We start from the raw sequence: 11,467 nt of genomic DNA, 5'->3' as shown, positions 1-11,467 counted from the left end.
GGACCTGTGGCCCTCTCTAGGTGGTTGAGATGCAACTTCCATCAGCCTGGGGGGCCCAAGGGCAGGGATGATGGGAGTTGTAATCCAGCCACATCTGGAGGGGCTACAGGTTCTCAGCCCCTGACCTAGTCCCTGGTCTGAGCAAACATTTGCCGATGGGATAGCTCAGTCGGCAGAGCATGAGACTTAATCTCAGTCTCGTGAGTTTGAGCCCCACTTTGGGCAAAAGATTATTGGGGGTTGGACTAGATCAGTGTTTCCCAACCCTTTTCCGACTGTGACCCCCTTCCACCCTTGTTACCTTCCTGTGGACCCCACCCCATCCTACTGATTGAATGGTAGCTATTTAAATGTTTTGTTTGTAAAGAGAGGGAGATCCATCTTCCACGTATTGTAAAAAGTAAACAACACTTATTTGACCCCAGTTATTTGACACAGAGGGGAAAACCTACAGATAACAGTCCAAAAGCATACCCTCCAACATTTCTTTGATGAAAAAAGGAATGTCCTATTCCTTAATTATTTATACCCTGCCCATCTGACTGGTTTGCCCCAGCCACTCTGGGTGGCTTCCAACATACATAAAAACATAATAAAACATTAAACATTAAAAAATCTTCCCTATACAGGGCTCCCTTCAGATGGCTCAGGGGTTGGATAACTCTGTACCCTCCAATATTGCTTCAATGAAAATAGGGATGTCAAAGAAAAGCGGGATATTTGGGGATCAAATCAGAAACGGGGACAACTTCAGTAAATCTGGGACTGTCCCTGGAAAATAGGGACACTTGGAGGGTCTGCAAAAGGCGCACAGGGAGTTCTGTATATATGGGAGAATTTTAAAAAGCAAGTGGTCCTCACTGACCTGGTGCAAAAAGATCTTGTCATCCAAAGAAGCCCTGGCTGCCTAGATAAAACACTATAGCCTCCCACACCTTTACCTCGACTGTCTTTGGGTCCAGTATTGGACCACTTTGATCAGATACTCCCAGCTGATGTGGACAGACTCCTCCGAGCTGGAAAGCCCACCACTTGCCCTCTTGACCCGTGCCCATCCTGGCTGATTGGAGCATGTCCAGACAAGGTGCGGGCCCCCCTAGGTGACATCATTAATTTGTCCCTTGGTATGGGGACATTCCCAGGGGAGCTGAAGGAGGCAGTGATGCGTCTGCTCTTAAAGAAAACATCATTAGATCCTTCAGATCTATCCAATTACTGCCCGGTTTCGAATCTTCCGTATCTGAGTAAGGTGATGGAGAGAGCGGTTGCTGAAAAGCTTGGTGGATTTCTGGATGAAACATCAGCTTTGGATCCATTCCAGTCCGGCTTTTGCTCTGGTCATGGGACCGAGACGGCTTTGGTTGCCCTAACAGATGATCTCCATAGGCAGCTGGATCAAGGCGGGTCGGGGCTGCTGATCCTTTTAGACCTGTCAGCAGCCTTCAACATGGTCGATCATGAACGTTTGGACCACTGCCTTGCCAACGTGGGGATTCAGGGCAGAGTCTTACAATGGCTGCGCTCTTTCCTTTCTGGTCGGGGACAGAGGGTGGCATTAGGGGAGGAGCTGTCGTCGCGCCACTCCTAGGTGTGTGGAATGCCGCAGGGTGCAATTCTCTCCCCAATGCTTTTAAACATCTTTATGTGCCCCCTCGCCCAGATTGTCCGGAGTTTTGGTCTGAGCTGCCATCAGGACGCTGATGACACCCAACTCTATCTGTTGATGGACGACCAACCTAACTTGACCCCAGACACACTGGTTAGATGTTTGGAAGCTGTGGCTGGATGGCTGTGTGGGAGCCTTTGGAGACAAAGGTCCTCTGGCTGGGTCGGGACAATATGGGGCTGGGGGCCCAACTCCCATCTCTTGTGGGGGCGCAATTAGTGCCAGCGCCTTCTGTCAAGAGTTTGGGTATAATCCTCAACACTTCACTTTCTATGGAGGCACAGGTTGCAGCTACAACAAAGGCGGCATTTTTCCGTGCTAAGCAGTTGGCCCCTTACCTCTCTCGCCCTGATCTCACCACTGTGATCCATGCGACGGTTACCTCCAGGCTTGATTATTGTAACTCGCTCTACGTGGGGCTGCCCTTGAAACTGACCCAGAAACTCCAGCAGGTGCAGAATGTCGCGGCAAGACTTATTACGGGGTCTTCGCCGTGGGATCACATTCATCCAGTGCTATACCAGCTGCACTGGCTCCCGGTGGAGTACAGGATCAGGCTTAAGGTGCTGGTTTTAACCTTTAAAGCCCTATATGGCCTAGGACCCTCATACCTACAGGACCACCTCTCCTGGTACGCCCCATGGAGGACCTTACGGTCTGCAAATAATAACACCTTGGAGATCCTGGGCCTCAGAGAGATTAGGCTGGCCTCGACCAGAGCCAGGGCCTTTTTGGCCTTGGCCCCAGCCTGGTGGAACACTCTGCCACAAGAGATCAGGGCCCTGCGGGATTTGACATCTTTCCGCAGGGCCTGCAAGACAGAGTTGTTCCGCCAGGACTTTGGTAAGGGCACAGCCTGACTCCACTTTTCTTTTTGTATAAGAACTAGAATGAAAGAGGCCTCCCAGCATTCTCACAGGCCCATATAAGATCAGCGTAAACAGTTGGGCCGATGAGGACTTACTGTTCCTAACCCTAACCCTGCAGAAAGCCATCTAATTAGACTTTATTCTGATTTTGACCTGTTTTTAGGCGGTAATTATTGTTTGATTTTATACTAACGTTATATATCTGATGTTAGCTGCCCTGAGCCTGACATTGGCCAAGGAGGGTGGGATATAAATAAAAGTTTATTATTATTATTACTATTACTATTATTATTATTACCTGGGAGTAAGGCCCACTAGACTCAGCCAGCTTTCTTCTGAGTAGACATTTAGTTATTTACAGCATGTGGCACTGTGGGTTAAACCACAGAGCCTAGGGCTTGCCGATCAGAAGGTCGGCAGTTCGAATCCCCACGATGGGGTGAGCTCCTGTTCCTCGGTCCCTGCTCCTGCCAACCTAACAGTTCAAAAGCACGTCAAAAGTGCAAGTAGATAAATAGGTACCGCTCCAGCGGGAAGGTAAACGGTGTTTCCGTGCGCTGCTCTGGTTCGCCAGAAGCGGCTTAGTCATGCTGGCCACATGACCCGGAAGCTGTACGCCGGCTCTCTCGGCCAATAAAGCGAGATGAGCGCCACAACCCCAGAGTCGGCCACGACTGGACCTAGTGGTCAGGGGTCCCTTTACCCTTTACCTTTTTACATGCAAGTCAGCAGCACTAAACGACCATGCTCAGCTAGGCGCTGGGGAGCCAGGCCAACGCTGTCAACGGGCCCTTTGCTCCTTGGCAACATCCAAATGCCCCAGTCTGCTAGGTGCCAGATTGGAGTCAGGCCCACGCTGCCACCTGGACCAGCACTGGCGGCAGCCATAAGCAGTGGTCAAAAACGGCAGCCTCAGCGATCTTGGAAACAAACCAGAACTGCTCCATGAAAATGAATGTGGCAAAAAGAAGCGCTAGGCTGCCCCCTGGTGGCCCATCCCCTTACCTGCTTGTGATTGGCCAAACAGATAGCCAGGCATTTACGTAATTTTCACCTGTGCCCCCTTTGGAATATGCCGGGACACCCCCCATGGGGGGGGGGATATGGCCCCCCGGTTGGGAAACACTGGACTAAATGACCCTTGTGGTCCTTTCCAACTCTGTGGTCACTGTTGCATCACCCACCAGCCAAAATCCCCTGTGTGGCTTTGCAAGTTTCCCCATTAAACCCCTGATGTTGGAGATGTAAAGGGGGAACGCAGGGAGACTTGCAAAGGCAGCTGCTTTAAGGCAGTGAGCAGAGATTGTCTTAAAGACGTTGCCTTTGAACCAGCTTCCCCCCCTCCTTTATTTATTTATTTTTCCTTTTTTATCGTCTGAAACTATTATTATTATTATTATTATTGTTATTATTATTATTATTACTGGTTTTCACATATTACATTACAATACAGATGTACCAAAGCCAACACCATTTCCTCCCCATCCCCTCATACATTTACATTTCTATTTCCTCAGTCCATCATATTATTCTTTTCTCCTCCCACCCACTTCCCTCTGCCCCCACTCGATTTCCTCCACATTGTACAATTTACAGTAATCTTTGCATTCTACAACTATAGAATCTATATATTCTTATTATCTTTGCTTACTAATTTTTCTTCCATCCAGTACTTCACGTTTTAATCTAGGCATATTAGCATATCTAATATGCTAATATTAGCATATCTTTTTTTTTGAGCAATACTTTGCCATATATTCATCGAAACATTTCCATTCCTTTTTAAATTTTTGATTTGACTGATTTCTTACTATAGCAGTTAATTTTGCCAAAATTAAATATTCATTTAGTTTACGAATCCATTCTCCCCTCCTTTAAAGGCTCTGCCACCTGAATCAACCTTTGACAACCCTCCAGACCTGAATCAGCCTTTGGCAACCTGGTGCCCTCCAGACATTTTGGACTACAACTCCCATCAGCCCCTGGATAATACAAGAAGGTGAGGGAAGTTATCTGCTGGGAGCGGGGGGCAGGGGAGCACAAAAGAACACCCCCACAATGCACACAGGCAACCTCATTCTTCCCTGTGCAGCCCTTTCACTGGAAAGCAGGCTCCTGGGTGAAGGCGTGGCGTAGCGTTGCCCCACAGAGGATCCTCTTCCCTCTCCCCACCGTGCTTGGACACTGTCCCTTATCACTCGGGCCTTGGGACAGTGAGCACATGAGCTAATAATAATAATAATAATAATAATAATAATAATAATAATAATTTATTATTTATACCCTGCCCATCTGGCTGAGTTTCCCCAGCTGCTCTGAGCGGCTCCCAATCAAGTGTTAAAAACAATACAGCATTAAATATTAAAAACATCCCTAAACAGGGCTGCCTTCAGATGTCTTTTAAAGATAGGATAGCTGCTTATTTCCTTCACATCTGAAGGGAGGGTGTTCTACAGGATGGGCGCCACTACCGAGAAGGCCCTGTCTGGTTCCCTGTAACCTCGCAATGAGGGAACCGCCAGAAGGCCCTCGGCGCTGGATCTCAGTGTCCGGACTGAACGATAGGGGTGGAGACACTCCTTCAGGTATACAGGACCAAGGCCATTTAGGGCTTTAAAGGTCAGCACCAACACTTTGAATTGTGCTCGGAAACGTACTGGGAGCCAATGCGGAGCTCTTACGCTCCGTCAAAAACTGAGAAGGGCAGAGCTTTCAGATTTTGTCAGCAAGGATTTGTAGGGGATGTGTGCCCACGGGAGAGCAGGCCATTATATCAGACTCTAGCAGCTGAAGTCTCAAGTGGGATTATTTCCCATCACAGCCAACCCGAGTCAGAAGGGTGTTAGAGCTCACGCCACACTCCCATCCCAGAGGGGCTACTGAGATTTCCCCCTCAGTCATCTTTGGACCATATGCTTCCCAGAAGACTTAGAGAAGGTTAGGAGAAAAGAGCAGGAGCCTGGCTCCCAAAAATACCCAGGCCAATCTGTTTTGGTCAATTTCTTCCCTGTTTTATCAGCTCAGGGCGTCCTTAACCGAGATCTCCTGAGCTGAGACAGGGTGGCAAAAGTGGCCTCCTTAATTGGTGAACTGCAGCTTGGCTGAACGTGATGCAGATCAAGCCCTGCAACCTTGCCTTGTGGAAGGGGATAAATTCTTTGGGGAATCCCTATTAGTGCTTCTTGACAGTAAAGAAAATGCAGCAGGCCACACCATCTGAAATATACTCAGAGTCAAGTGTGGATTTCATGCTCTTTATTCAGCTCATAGTGGTGAGGAAGAATGGAAGTTCCCCCAGAATGTCTGCTTTATATACATTATTTACACAATGGACCCCACGTGATTGGCTAATTCCGGGATTCACCTGTAGGCCAATCAGGTTGCGGATTCACTTCCACCTGGAGCTGGATTGGGTGGTTCCTGTGGACCAATCAGACTGCTGCATTCTGGACCCTATTGTTCTAGGGCCAATCAGGCTGCTGCATTCTGAATCCTATTGTTCTAGGACCAATCAGACTGCTGCCTATTCAACACCATCTCATCTCACCCCCGCAAAAACATCCTAAGTCTAGCATACATCCTCCTAGTTTTTCCTGCAGCTGGTGTAGCCTAGTGGCTAAGATGCTAAGCTGTAAATCAGGAAGTGCCCAGTTTGAATCACTAATTAATTCACTAAGTGGCATTAGGCAAGGGGTTTTCTCGTAGCCTCAGTCCCCTTACTTGGGGCATAATTATAGTGACTACCCGATAGGGCTGTTGTAAACAACTACAGCCAGATGATGCATGTGAAGCGCATTGTATCCTTGGAAGCAGCACAGAAATGCCAAGTTTTGCTTAATCCACGCAAATCTTCCACTCCAGACCTTCCTAAGGGGGCTGGCTAAGCCCTCTGCCTTTGGAGACAACAGGCAGTCTATTTTTTTTTAAAAAATAATTTCTATACTGCTCTCCATCTGAGGATCACAGGACAGTTTACAACATAAAAACCCTAAGACAGAGAGCATCTCCTGCACACACACACACACACACACACACACAAATACACACACACACTCAACCTTAGAACCCATCAGTGGGAGGAACCATTACTTTGGCCATGTGTAGAATAGTCTTCCACAAGCTGGTGCAAACCATCTCAAAAGCTCCTCCACTGAATTCTCGCCCACATATGTAGCTCAGTTGGTAGAGCATAAGACTCTTAACTTCAGGGTTGTGAGTTTGAGTCCCAAGTTGGGCAAAAGATTCCTGCATTGCAGGAGGTTGGACTTGATGACCGTCCCTTCCAGCTTGACAATTCTATAATTGCGACAGGAAAAAAACACCCCATCAGTGGTGAAGCATCTATTAGACCAGCCTTTCTCAACCTGTGGGTCCCCAGATGTTGTTGAACTACAACTCCCATCAGCCCTAGCTAGCAAGGCCAGAGCTCAGGGATGATGGGAGTTGTAGTCCAACAACATATGGGGACCCACAAGTTGAGAACCGCTGTACTAGACAAAATAAGTTTAATTGCAAGAGTGAGCCTGCCTACTTTCTCTGTTTGGAAGAAATATGAGAACTTGAGAGTAGTCCTCAGCTCTGATAACCTTAAATGATGATGATGATGACGATGACAACGACATCTCCATGGCAGCCTGGGAGTTCTCCAAGCCCTGAGCTGTCTAAGTCTTGATAGACCTCTCATCAGAAGCCTGCCTTCAAATCCTGGTCTTGCCAGATCATTTTACCTCTGAACGGTGCCAGTTCCATGTTAGGTTCTCCCATTTGCTCTGACCTTGGTACCAGCGCCTTAATGAAGGGGACAAGCATTCTAATGATGTTCCCCTGAGTATGGAGAATCCCATCTTTACATCTAGAGCACGTACTTGCTCGCTGGAAGGACAGATCCTGAAGCTGAGGCTCCAATACTTTGGCCACCTCATGAGAAGAGAAGACTCCCTGGAGAAGACCCTGATGCTGGGAAAGATGGAGGGCACAAGGAGAAGGGGACGACAGAGGACGAGATGGTTGGACAGTGTTCTCGAAGCTGCCAGCATGAGTTTGACCAAACTGCGGGAGGCAGTGGAAGACAGGAGTGCCTGGCTCTGGTCCATGGGGTCACGAAGAGTCGGACACGACTAAACGACTAAACAACAACAAGAAGAGCACTTACTACTCAGTTCAGTCTCCTGGCAGAATGCCTTTAGCAACCAAACCACATCCCGTTTTGCCTGAAAACCTTTTTCCTATTTTAATCACCATTTTAAAACGCATTAAAGCAAGACTCATAAAAACAAAACAACAACTTGACAACTTGAATGTAGCCTGGGAAATTGCCTTTCCCCTGAAATATGGAAGGGGCACAATTTTTCTTCCTACTTCCCCACCCCAAATGGCTTTCGACTGGGTATGCGTGTCTTCTCTTTTCTTCGCCATCCTTTGAGAGGGATTCTGCTACAGATCGATCGCAGGGCGCAAATGATCACCACTGCCAATATCAGCACCCACGGTGAGGATACTGGTGAGCTGAGAAGAGGGATTTAGGCTGGACCATTTCTGAGCATGAGATGACCCCAGTGGTCTACTGCTATGAGAGAGGGAGGGAAAAACCTCTCCCTATCCAACTTTCTCTGCACCATGAATAATCTTAGGAGCCTCTAATCACACCTTACCTCATTGCTAAACTAAATAGCTTCATACATTACAGTCTTGTCTTTGCAGTGAAGGAGCTGTAGCCCTCTCAGATTTGTGGACATTCATCAGTGACCTGCTTTACAGGCTTCCCACAGTTTAGTGCTGTGAGAACAGAACGATGGACTGACTCTGGCAAGGCTCCTCTTAAGACTGTGCTTCCTGCAATGCTATAGAGTGGTACCTCGGTACTCAAACGCCTTGGTTCTCAAACGCCAAAAACCCGGAAGTAAGGGTTCTGGTTTTCAAAACTTTTTGGAAGCCGAACTTTTTTGGAAGCGGTTGTCAGCTATTAAGGATACTCAGCATTTTATTTCTGTTATAGAAGGTCTCGCTGTTCCCCAGGGTGGCTGGAGAAACCCAGCCAGATGGGCAGGGTATAAACAATAAATTATTATTATTATTATTAGCTACTTGGGATGTTGAAGTTTGTATACTAATGTTCCATTGGATAAGTTACGTTCCCTGGTTGAACAAATACTGCATGACAATAATCAAAATGATCCGCCGGTACATGTATTACTCGATCTATTGGACCTTATTATTGAAAATAATTTCTTCCGCTTTAAAGAACAGTTTTATTTTCAATGCAGGGGCGTGGCGATGGGCGCCTGTTGTGCACCATCCCTCGCCTGTATCTATAGGCATTATTTTGATTTAGAATATATTTTGAGTGATTCGAATCCATTTAGGAAGCATTTATTGGCTTCTTAGTGTTACATTGATGATTTAATTTTTGTTTTGGACCAGGATGGATTCTTGGAATTTGACATTTGGTTAAATCAGTGTGATACAGCTTTAAGATTTACTGGTAAAAAGAGCGAGGTTAGCATTCCCTTTCTAGATGTTGATTATTTTTTGTTACTGAACGTAAGGAACATGTCATTAATTTACATCCATTTCGCAAACCTACTGATAGGAATTCTTTACTTCATTATCATTCTAACCATCCGGTCCAGTTAAAAAATAGTTTCCCGTTCAGCTAATTTATTAGACTCAAAATAAATTCTTCCCTTGATACTGATTTTTTAAAAAATGCTGCATCCCTTTCCTCTTCATTAAGAGATAGAGGCTATCCGCAGGAAATAATTCAAACAGCCTTTGAAAGGGCTAAAAGAACTTCTAGGCAGGAATTGTTGGTACCGAAACCCAAAAACAATCTGGACAGGATTTTTGGTTCTATAGAGTACACTTGTTTATCTTCTTCCATTGAAAGAGTGATTAAGAGACATTGGAACATCATTTCATATATTCCAGGCTGTGAAAATGTGCCCGTTTTAGGCAAAAGCATACTAGATCGCTTAGGGACGTTCTTGCCCACACTGATCTACTTGAATACCATAATGATGACCCACACACTACGCTGAAAGGGCATTATAGATGCGGTCATTGCACATGTTGCAGATTTGCTTTGCCCGTGGAATCATTTACCAACACAATAAATGGGCGAAAGATTATCTTGGAACAGTTTACAAATTGTTCTACAAAAAATTGTGTGTACTGTATCCGTTGTGCTTGTGGGCTTTTATATGTAGGTAGTACTACCTATAAGGGACGCGGGTGGCGCTGTGGGTTAAACCACAGAGCCTAGGACTTGCCAATCAGAAGGTTGGCGGTTCGAATCCCCGCGATGGGGTGAGTTCCCATTGCTCAGTCCCTGCTCCTGCCAACCTAGTAGTTTGAAAGCACGTCAAAGAGCAAGTAGATAAATAGGTACCACTCCAGCAGGAAGGTAAACGGCGTTTCCGTGCGCTGCTCTGGATTGCCAGAAGCGGCTTAGTCATGCTGGCCACATGTACGCCGGCTCCCTCGGCCAATAAAGCAAGATGAGCGCCGCAACCCCAGAGTTGGCCACGACTGGACTTAATGGTCAGGGATCCCTTTACCTTTACCTTTAGTACTACCCGTGCAATCAGGACTAGAATTTCTGAGCATAGGTCCAAAATACGCAATGCGTGCCTAATCCAGCAAGAGGCTCATACTGAAAATGACCTGAGTTTTTTTCATTCTGTGGACTTTTGAAAAACTACCTTTTAGACCTGTTGATGTACAAAGAGCCTTGTTACAAAAAGAGTACAAATTAATATTTCAGCTAGGAACCTTGTTTCCAAAAGGTTTGAATACTGAATTTGACCTTGGTTGTTATATATAAATCTATTTTTGTGCCTTCGTTTGTTTAGCAATAACAGAGAAGTGTTACTGTCCCTTTAACCATGTATGAATGTGATTATTGATTCCATGCACCTGTAATGTATTTAAATGTTTGGGATCAACAGTTTCTACATTTGCTGTGCCTGTGAGTACCTTTCGTCTTGAGTGAACTGTGTTGAGAGATTAAGTAAGATACAACATGAGATGGGTATTGCATGTATTTTGTGGTCGTTCATTTACTGTAACTGGAATGCCATTCTGTATTATTCTATATTATTTAGCATTATGGACTGATGAAGCTTGCTGCGAAACCTGGATAATATCCGGAGAACAGGTCTCATCTATTTGGCTTCAGTTGATCATTTGGCTTTGCGCTTCCAGCTGACGACTACTTAAAGAACGCTTTTTGGCAACCGCTCCTACGTTTATGGCTTTGTGCTTCCAGTGAACGACTATCTGTTCCAGCTGTGTTATGATATACTTATCGCATACATAACCAGTACAGCAACTAGAGAGACACTGGTACATTCTATGTTCACGAGTATCTCCAGGCTTGGTTATGCACATTGCAGTTTAGTTTGCTCATTGTCTAGTTGGTTTATGAGGTTATATACTTATTCTAGTAAAATTGTTCTTTATATTCATACGCCAGTTCTGGTGTTGTTGGTTTGTTGTTTAATTATTGTTTCCGGGGCACCTGTACCAATGCAAAGCTCCGCCTTGGTTTTTGAACATTTTGGAAGTCAAAAGGCCTTCCAGAATGGATTAAGTTTGGCGCTTTTGTTTTTGCTATTTTGCGTTTTTGTGGCTTTTTTGCTTGATTTTGTTTTGTGACTGTGTGGAACCCAGTTCAGCCACTGATCGATTGATTGCGTGACTGTGGAAATGGATGAAAGCCCCGCATCCAAACAATGACTAACATCAGTGCAGGTAAGGAAAAAATAATAATTTTAATTTTTATCATCTACAATACTGTCTTATTTATTGTATGGTACAGTACATTATTGCTTTCATTTTATGGATCAATGGTCTTGTTAAACAGTAAAATTCATGTTAAATCGCTGTTTTAGGGGTTGTTTTTAAAAGTCTGGAATGGATTAATCTGTTTTGC

Source organism: Podarcis pityusensis (genome assembly GCF_964106645.2).
Source record: "Podarcis pityusensis genome assembly, chromosome: 8".
NCBI lineage: Eukaryota > Metazoa > Chordata > Lepidosauria > Squamata > Lacertidae > Podarcis > Podarcis pityusensis.
The sequence above is the reverse complement of the archived record's forward strand: the minus strand, read 5'-3'. Positions refer to the sequence as shown.